At 34.2% G+C, this 10,573-nt stretch overlaps 1 pseudogene; it reads right to left on the bottom strand.

The window, feature by feature from the left end:
- Positions 1 to 3,174: 3,174 nt before the first annotated feature.
- LOC101419424 (olfactory receptor 6C65-like) lies at positions 3,175 to 4,112 on the bottom strand (annotated as a pseudogene).
- Between the last annotated feature and the right edge of the window lie 6,461 nt (positions 4,113 to 10,573).

The raw sequence follows: 10,573 nt of genomic DNA, 5'->3' as shown, positions 1-10,573 counted from the left end.
TACCAAATATTTATGTAAGAATTACTAATCATTTATAAATGTATATTGGAAATATTAATACAATAAAAATAAAATATTTGTACTCTCATTTTGAATAATTATGAAAAATATTTCTCCATTTTATATTTTGCAGTTTGCTAAAAGTCTCTGGGAAATCAACAAATAGTGGTAAGCATAGTTGACATTATTTTGTTGTCATTAATATGAATGCTACTACATTTCAACTTCAAGTACAATTTTAATTTTCATTTAATACACAATTCTTTAGGGCCTGGGCATTGTTATCTCCACATCAATGTGAACAAATACTTCTGCTTTTCCTTGAATATTCTTTGCCAGATAATAACACATTTTGTGATCCTCATAATTATCTTTTACATTGTAATGGTTTGGCTATTGTGTCAACTCGGCCAGGTAATTAACCCAGTTGTTTGATCAAGCAAGAACTGGGCTAACTGTAATACAAGGGTATTTATGGATTTTAGTCACCATTGACTTTACTGCAGTGGTAAATTATAGATAGCTGGTTATAATTATATTAGTCAGGGAGATTGCCATCAGCAATAAGCCACACTTAACCCAATCAGTTGAATGCCTTAAAAGGGGAAGTGGGGAAGAGACTGTGACTCAATCAGTTGGGCTCCTGTCTACCATATGGGAGGCCCTGGGTTCATGTCCTAGGGCCTCCTTGTGAAGGCAGGCTCACCCACACATTGCAGAGTGCCACCGGCCCACAAGCCCTGCTGAGTGCAACTGGCCCGTGGAGAGTCAACTCAACAAGGTGACACAACAAAAAAGGGAGACAAGCAAAAACACAGAAAGAGCTCGCAGAGAATGGGCACAGAGAGCAGATAGCAAGCAAGACACAAAGCGGGGGGGGGATAAATAAATAAATACAGACACAGAAGAACACATAGCAAATGGACACAGAGAGCAGACAATAAGCAAAAAAGCCACGGGGGGGAGGGTGGTAGATTTAAATAAAAGGGGGGGGGAGTGGGAGTGATTCCAGCATTGAGCGAGAATTTTCTAACTCATCTTTGGACAGCCAGTGTCTCCCAGAACTCATCAAGGACCTTCACTGGACTTTCATTGCAGCCCCTGGTTGTGGCCTGCCTGCAAAACCTGGACTTGTGCATTCCCACGGCTGTGTGAGAGATTCTTATAGAATCACATACTATTGACAGATATCTCTTGTTGATTCTGTTTCTCTAGAGAACCCTGACTAATACACACTTCTTATCTATTTAAAGAATAATATGATGCATTACATCGCAAAATGTCCTTATAATCAGTATCTTTTTGTTCTTCATCTTGTACTATTATGTTTTTATTTATTACATTGATTTATTGTAGTAGGGTTTTATAGAGGACCTGTGCATGTATGTTATGGGTAATTTATAAATTAATAACTATAATATTATCAGTTAATTTATGGTATGTGACTATATGCTTGAACACAAACTCTAAATGAAATTTTATGCATTTAAAGTTTAAAACAAGATATTCATAAAATCTTGGAAATATTTCAGAGGCACCAGTTTTAGAATTTTATATATTTTATTAAGGTCTTCCATAATGAAATACATATTAAAAATTTTTGCAGCTTCATGAAAATTTGTTAATTCACAATTTTTCTGTGATTTTCAAATGTTCTACTACATAATTACACAGAATATTAATATCATTACAAACAGTATAACTTAATTACACAATTTTACTATGTTTTATTAGAAATAGGAATATTTTAAATTTATAATTGTGACATTTTAATCTCACCATATTTAAGTACTAGAATTGCAGAAGTCTGTTTTTTAGCTGTAAACCTTGTTGTCTAATTTCCATGCAACTTTACTTTCTTTCATTTTTAAAAATTCAATTTTTAATTTTTAATTTTAATTTCACATTGTTTCCAATGAATTTTCGTTCTTACTAATTGTTAGTATGAACTATTTAGAGTAGTTATTTGCTTACAGCAACGATGTATAATTGGTCCTTGGAGTCTCCTTATTTATTTGTGTGCTAATAAAATCATGGCATTTTGATTTTTTTCATGTTATCAGATTTTAATAAACCCTCCATTAATTTTATGTTATTTTGATTGATTTCTTTATCTTGTCACACTTGATTGATTTTTTATCTTTTACACTCCTCTATTTGCTAATGAAATTTTATAATGCATCAGTCAAACTTAATGACCCTGTTTTTATCACTTCCTTAGAGTACATCGCCTTCACCAACACCAACTCCTTTCCCAGTTCCTGTTTAACAGGAATGAATTATCTGAAAGGAAGTAGATAAATATTTCTGATGGAGCTAAATTGATGGCACACTAATCTAGAAGGCTTAAAATATCTTATCTTTACAGGAGATCATGTTTCCCAGCTTTTTTGCATACAGAGTCTGAATATCTGTTTGTATAGAATAAGGCATATTAGTAAATTGGAAGCAGAACCCTCCCCCCAAAAATAAAATTTGATGAACTGTTTCTAGTTCTTGAAATTGAGGCCCATTCCATTCTTTAATTGTAGGTTTCTGTGCAATTATCCTTAGATTAATTTATTTTCAGGTGGCATTTGAATTGTCTATCTAAAGCTGCTACATGTTTCCCTTAAATCAAAGAGCAAAAACCTGCCTGCCTGCCTGCCTGCCTGCCTGCCTGCCTGCCTGCCTGCCTGCCTGTCTTCCTTCCTTCCTTCCTTCCTCCCTCCCTCCCTCTCTTTCTTCCTTCCTTCCTTCCTTCTTCCCTCCCTCCCTCCCTCCCTCCCTTCCTCCCTTCTTCCTTTCCTTCCTTCCTTCCTTCCTCCTTTACTCACACCTCACGATCTTCCTGTTTGGTATGTGAAAGTAAATGAACAAAGAGAAAGGAAAAATATTATACAAAGAAATGAGTTTGAATACCGAAAAAATACAATAAAGATTTATTTTAAGGTAACTGTGAAACCTATAAACAGCCTATAAAATTTGAAGCCTTCCCCCACCTTTTCCATAGTGTGCTCCTATTATTCACAGTTCTTACTAAGTATTAAGTGATTTACTTATTAACCATGCCTGTACTTTAAAATTAACCCTACCATAACAGGAAACCTTTTGCGCTTTATTCCCTTGTGTATATCTACCACTGAGAACAACAGTTTGTATTTATTTGTGGTTAGGGTACCAATTTAGTAATAATTAGTGTTTCTGTGGTAACGTTTTTTTGATCAAGCCTTTAAGGGCTTGTTTCACCTACTGGTTCCTTGAGGTGTAAATGAAGGGATTCCGCATAGGAGCAACAGAGGTATTGAGAACTGCTACCCCTTTGCTCAGAGCCACCCCTTCCTTTTCTGAAGTTTTGACGTATGTGAAAATGCAACTCCCATACGAAATGGAAACCACAATCATATGGGAAGAACAAGTAGCAAAAGCCTTTTTCCTTTGCTGGGCATAAGGAAACTTCAAAATTATTCTAAGAATGAGTGCATAGGATATAATCGCCAAGGTCAAAGTTTCCACGAGTGTGAAAACCGCTAAGAAAAATCCCATGAGCTCTACGAAAGCCGTGTCTGTGCAACCAAGCAGCAGCATAGGAGAAGTGTCACTAGTGAAATGGTCAATAATGTTGGAGTCACAGAAATCCAGTTTAAGACCCATAATCGCTAGAGGAAAGATAAGGAGGAAACCAGCTAACTGGGAATTGATTACAAGCCTGTTGCAGACTTTGTTGCCCATTATACTTGTGTAATGCAGAGGTTTGCAGATAGCCACATAGCAATCATAGGACATAACAGCCAGAAGGAAAAACTCTTGCTCCCAGAAGGATTAAAAAAAAAATACTTGTGTAAAGCAAGTATTATAGGAAATGGTTGTGTTTCCTGTAGCAATGCTAATAAGAAATCTAGGAATACAGAATGTTGTATATGAAAGTTCTAAGAGAGAGAGAAATTCCTAAGGAAGAAATACATGGGAGTCTTCAAAGAAACATTAGTCAGTGTTAATGTGATGATGGTCAAGTTTCCATTTACACTCAATAAGTATGTGAACAACATAAAGAAGAATATCACAATTTGTAAGTGTGGGTCATCCGTAAGTCCCAAAGGAGTGAATTCTGTAATTGATGTCTTATTTGGCATGCTAAGCTCTCAATTCTGAAATGTCTGTAGGTAAAAATAAGAGAGATATCAATTCATTATATGATTTCAAATACCTTCAAAATGCCTAAAATATCAGAAAGAACCATAAAACCTGCATTCACAACAAATGGCAAAATAGCTATCCCTCACACTTATAAGCTATTCACAGAATATATTCTGTAGTGAAAAGATTGTTTTGATTATGTCAAAAATATAGATTTTATTCTAGCCTGTTATAATCTCCTAGTATATATTTTTAATTCATTACTTAACTCACAGAAAGTTGTTTGTAATTTTACAGATTTGAAAATGGGTAACAATGATAAACGTTTAACATACTTCATTCTGCTTTGGGTAAGATTAGAAAAGTTATTTAAATACCTATCATTGTGTTAGCCTTAATTGCCTTAAAATACTAGGTATTATTTTGTCATCTAAAAATTCATTTTTTAGTTAAAATGATACTTGATTTCTACTCATAGTAAACAAAAAAATACATGTTTGTGGAAATTTCATCGTAACACACTCCTTCTTAACTTTAGGGAAAATTGACTCCTGCTCCTCTGACTAAAATTGGCATAACCCAATGCAAATCATTATGAATAAATGAGCCATACTAATGGAGTCCCGTTTGGACTTCTCAATAATGATGAGCATAGATAGATTCCATTAAGAGTGAATATATTATTTCAGAAAGTTGTATGCCAGCCTTTTTCAAGACCTGCTTTCAAATATAATAATCTGATAAAGTTATTGTTTTGTACAGTATAGTTTCCAAGGAAGTAACAGGGAAAATGCATATGTTATAATGAAAATTTTAATAATAGTAACTATATAATGATTTCATCCTGTAATTTAAATTATGATTATTACTTAGCAAAATATCTTTATATTAATTATTCTGTGCCCAATAAGTCTCTGGGTATGACCTATTAAAAGTCTCATTCTGGGGAAACTGAGGTACAGAGTGCTCATGTATCTTGCCCAGGTTCACATAGTAGCATATGGCAGATAGTTTAGCATCCATATCTGTCTTTTACTGTGCAATTCCCAGTACCTAACATAGACTCAAGCTCAATTTAATTTGACAAGAGACAGACTGAGTAATTGACTGCCATTGCAATATTCAGGTGTTGTTTTGTTTTTTATTTTCAGTTGTATGAACTTAGCTTCTGTATTTATCTACCATTTATGTTGAATTAGCCTACCCTGACTGATGTAGATACCAGTAGTGTGTTCTGTCAACAAAATAAAAAGTCCAGAAAAGACAAATCCTAGAATCATAGTGAGGCAGATGCTTAAAATCCTCAAATATATTTCCTTGGAAACCTCAGTATGATCACTGCTACTGTTATTAGGAAGAAAGAAATAGGTTACATGATCCTTTAATGAACCATGAGCATAGTCTGTTTAATTAACTGAGTCAATATTTAAGTGTCAGTGTGAAGATGACAATGGACCTGACTATGCATCCTGTGGATATAACTGGTATACTCATACCAGATTAAATATGGGCAAGAAAACGCTACCTGATTCCCTCCTGGGACAAGTGTGTTCAATTTCTGAGCCTAGCTTTCGTAAAATTTTGGAAGATATAGGCAGAGAAAACAAGTCAAGAAATGGTGAAATGCCTTCGGTTTGCATGGCAAGGAAAGCAAAAAAAAAAAGAAGAAATTGTTGAAGTTCTATGATTTGAAAGATAAATTATCAATATAGAAAAACAAAAAAAGGGACAGCACCCCAGTATCCATAGGCACTTTATCCTCAAATGCTGTGAGAACAAAAAGCCATGTCCAGAGGCATTGTTGTGCCTTAGCAGGAGATCAGTAGGTGCCAGCAAAGAAGCACAACTTGCAGATTGCTTACCCCCAACCAGTGCTATAGGAATCACAAGTGACCCCTGCCACCCAGAGGAATAAAGGGTTTGGAGAAAAAACTCGAGAGAAGAAAAACAGATCTTTTGGAAGGTTTGAATTACTTGAATATTTAGCCAAAGGAGAATGAATTAACCCAAGATAGACTGTTGTGACCTGGAAAATATGATTAAATTAGATTTTTTTTTTTTTGGTATGGGAAACATTCCCTTTTCTCAGGCAACAATAGGACGGGAGAATCCAGAGCAAGATGAAAATGGATTTGGAAACAAAAATTCTACATTTTTTTTTGCACAACCAATATGTAGTTATAAAAATTATGACTCTTTAACCAATATTACTGCAAATGAGATATCTGAGCCTAAGAAATATGCAAAATAATAACAATCATGAAAACATGTATCTCAAGACGTCACTTTCAAGGAAAGAGACAGGTTCTACAAGAACACTTACAGAAAGTGGCAGTTCTGCTACTTTGGGGCTGAGTCCTAATATGGATGAGCACCAATCAGACTTTAGGTTGAGGATGTGGAGAAAAAACTTACCCAGCCCTAAAAACTTAAAAACTTTTATATATATATATATATACATATTTTTTTTTCCAGGATTGAAAATGTAGGATATTATCGTCCATTTTTCTCTCAAGTACAAAAAAAAAGGCAATTAAAAAAAGTGAGAAAGAAGGAAATGCTAGAATGCTGTAGGATTTCTTTTGCCATATTTTGTGGATTTATGTAGTTCACATTTGATTATTCCATATCAAAACCCATCCATTTCTCAATCCAAAGACTGGATCCATTGGATGGGAAATTCCAGTCAGTATTCTTTCATAAGGTATGTATTTTGTGACTTTTCTAATGTTGCTGAGTGATGCAGTTTTTTTGAAAATCTTTTCTCCAAAAGAAATTGATACCTTTTATGGGTATTTGAATACGCTAAAGGAGGTGATTGGGTATTTGAATGTGCTAAAGAAGGTGATTTTTAAAAGGAAACATATAGAAATCCCATTGGAGATATAAAAACTAATAAATCTAAAGTGCAATTAATTTTGGCAATACTTTTTAAATGAGTTCCCTCAAAAGCCATTAGTAGAATGTTGGAGGAATATAGATTCTAGCTAGAATGCTACCTACCCAGAAATCAAAGGAAGACTGATGAAATAATGATCCCCTACTTATATACTGATTATGCTTCTCATTAGGATTTAAAATTGAGAGGACTAACCTTGCTCTCTATTCTATTTCAAGAGGATAATATAAACTAAGAGGCCTAGAAAAAAATACCCGACCTAGGTATTCTATAGTGCAACAGGCTGAATAAGTAGCATCATGAGTAGTGTTGAAGTTCTCCTTTGGAAAAATCATGAATTTTTGTGGAGTGGTATAGAAAGTATTACAGTTTTTAAAAAATAATTAGTTGGCAATACATGGATTTAGAAAAAAGAAAAAATGTATAATAGATTATCAGATATTTTTAGTGTGACATATCAGTGTGGTCAGTAGCATACTGGAATCTAAACGTCGATATAAAGTGTATTCATATATTTTATAACACACATAAATATAAATATAAAAATAAATATAAATATGTTATATATATTATGTATACAATGTATAATATACATGGCCAGGAATACCTAGGCCTGATTTCCATGCTCTACCATGCAAATAAAAGCTGAAGTAGTATTCATTACTTTTTATAATACAGAGCATTTGTGGAGTTAGAAGTGATGTTTATGGTAAACAGTGCTCATTCCTGAAGACAAGATGAATTCTAACAACTTGAGTTTATCTGAAGAGATTACTTTATTCTTATACCAATAGCAGTCATGGAGTCCCTGATAGTTGAACAGTGGATATTCTCTCTAATATTCAACCAGATTTCAACTGTTTTCTTTTCTTTCTCTTTCTTTCCTTTTTTTAAATTGAGTTCCACAAAAAGTGGGGTGAGTAATTGATCTCTGGAAAACACCCCCTTGGAAAGTGTGCATTCATCCCTTATTTTATGGTCACTGCATCATGTGTGATCAATAAACAAAAATAGAGGTTAAACTGAACTTCATTAAAATGAAAAACTTAGACCTTTTCAAAAGACACATTTACACAAATAAAAAGCAAGCAGCAGAATGAGGAAAAAATATTTGCAATCACATGTGTCCCTGTTGACTCACATTCAACATGTATGAACAACTTTCAAAATTGAAAAATAGGAAAAGACATGACTGACTATATAACTGCAATATATAATTAAAGTTACCTCATCAAAGGCAATCTACAGATAGCAAATAAGCACCTTAAAATATCCTAAATATCTTAGCCTTTAGAAAAAATGCAAATTATTGCCAACTAAGAGAATGACTGAAAAAAATTCTGACAACACCAAGTGCTAACACGGGTATGGACTCACTTAAACACTCTTGCATTGCTGACAGAAAAACAAAATGATATAGCCACTCTAGACAAGTGTGGAAGTTTCTTGCAAAATGAAACATAGAATTTAAGACTGAACCATCCCACATTTAGAACTTCATTATAGAAAAGGAGAACTAATGTTGACACACAAACCTGTACTTTTTTGTTTACAGCAATATTTCTATTAGTCAAAAACAAACCAAATGCCTTTCAATGGATGAGTGTATACACAAACTTGATACATCTATACATTGAAAAGTCCTCACCAATGAAAATAAGCCAACTACTATAAAATTTGGATGAATTTCAAAGGCATTATGTGAAGGTAAAAAAAACACTTTCAAAAGATTGCAGACTGTATGAGTCAGTCATATGACATACTTTAAAAGGCAAAATATAAGGAACAAAAATAGTCATTAGTTGCAACAGGATCAGGATGGAGGCTATATCTTACTAGAATAGTTAGCATGTGGGAATTCTTTGGGGTGGTGCAATTGGTTTGTATCCTGTTTGTGGTGGTGGCTGTAAGAATTAATAAATAGGTTAAATTACATAGAACTATACCAAAACAGTGAAGGTAAAATAAAAAATAAAAATGAAAATGCTATCTTGTACAATAAAGATTGATTAACCAACAAAATTATTTCCAAAAGGGAAGGTAATTTTTCATTCATTAAATTGAGATCCCTACAGGTGTAAAATGATAGTTTCAGTAAAGAAGCCAGGTTAGGGAAGCGGGCTTGGCCCAGTGGTTAGGGCGTCCACCTACCACATAGGAGGTCCGTGGTTCAGACCCCAGGCCTCCTTGACCCGTGTGCAGCTGGCCCACGCACAGTGCTGATGTGCGCAAGGTGTGCCGTGCCACGCAGGGGAGTCCCCCGCATAGGGGAGCGCCACGTACAAGGAGTGCACCCGGTAAGGAGAGCTGCCCAGTGGGAAAGAAAGTTTAGCCTGCCCAGGAACGGCGCCGCACACACTGAGAGTTGACGCAGCAAGATGACGCAACAAAAAGAGACACAGATTCCCATGCCACTGACAACAACAGAAGCAGACAAATAAGAACACACAGTAAATGGACAAAGAGAACAGACAACTGGAGTGAGAGGGGAGGGAAGGGGAGAGAAATAAATAAAATAAAATAAATCTTAAAAAAAAAAGCCAGATTAAATAAAGAGATAAACGTTAGGGAATGGATGAAGTCATGTTCAGAATATGCCATTTGAATAATAATAAAGGAGAAAAAAAGGAAAACAATCTTTGGCATTAAGGAGAACTAGAGCTGGAGATACTTGCATATTTAGTGACTCTAGGAAATTAAGGTTACAAAAAGGTTATTGTATTAGTTAGAGAGAACAGAGACATTTTTTCCTTTGCTGAGAGCTTAGAAAAACATGACAATCAAGTATATATTGGTTTGCCTTAAAAATTGTTTTCTCTAGGATCTCCGCAGTGTTTTTTGACAGTTATATTGAGGGTATAATGTATGTACCTTTCAATTCAAGCATTTAAAGGCTACATTTGATGGTTTTTAGTATGCTCACAGAACTGCAGAAGCATCGTCACCGCCAATTATAGAGAATTTCAAGCACCCCAAAAAGAAACTCCATATCCATTTCAAGTTACTTTCTATACTCACCCCACCTCTAACCCTAGGTGTTTACTAAACTAAATTCTGACTCTATTGATTTTTTTATTCTGGATATTTCAGATACATAGAATCATATAGTATGTGGTCTTTTGTGGCTACCTTTTATCACTTACAATGTTTTCAAAGTTCACTTATTTCATAGCTTGTATCAGGACTGCAATCATTTTAATTGCAAAATAATAATCCATTGTAGAGATATTGCATAGATATTCCAATTTTTATTTACTCACTCATCAATTATGAAAAATGCTGATTTGAATATTTGTGTACACGTTTTTGCTTGCAGAAATGTTTTATTGCTCTTGGGTATACACATAAAAGTAAAATAGCTGGGTTGTATAATAACTCAGTATAAAACTTTTTAAAAAATTTTATTTTGGTAGGATATATATAACGTACATTTTCCCATTTTAACCATTTTACCAAATTCAGTGGCATTTATTACATTCACAATGTTGTGCTAACATCTTCACCATCCATTATCAAAATTTTTTATAAAAATAAATAGAAAATCTCTATCCATTAAGC

This window comes from Dasypus novemcinctus, chromosome 12 (assembly GCF_030445035.2).
Source record: "Dasypus novemcinctus isolate mDasNov1 chromosome 12, mDasNov1.1.hap2, whole genome shotgun sequence".
Taxonomy (NCBI): domain Eukaryota; kingdom Metazoa; phylum Chordata; class Mammalia; order Cingulata; family Dasypodidae; genus Dasypus; species Dasypus novemcinctus.
The sequence above is the reverse complement of the archived record's forward strand: the minus strand, read 5'-3'. Positions and strand labels throughout refer to the sequence as shown.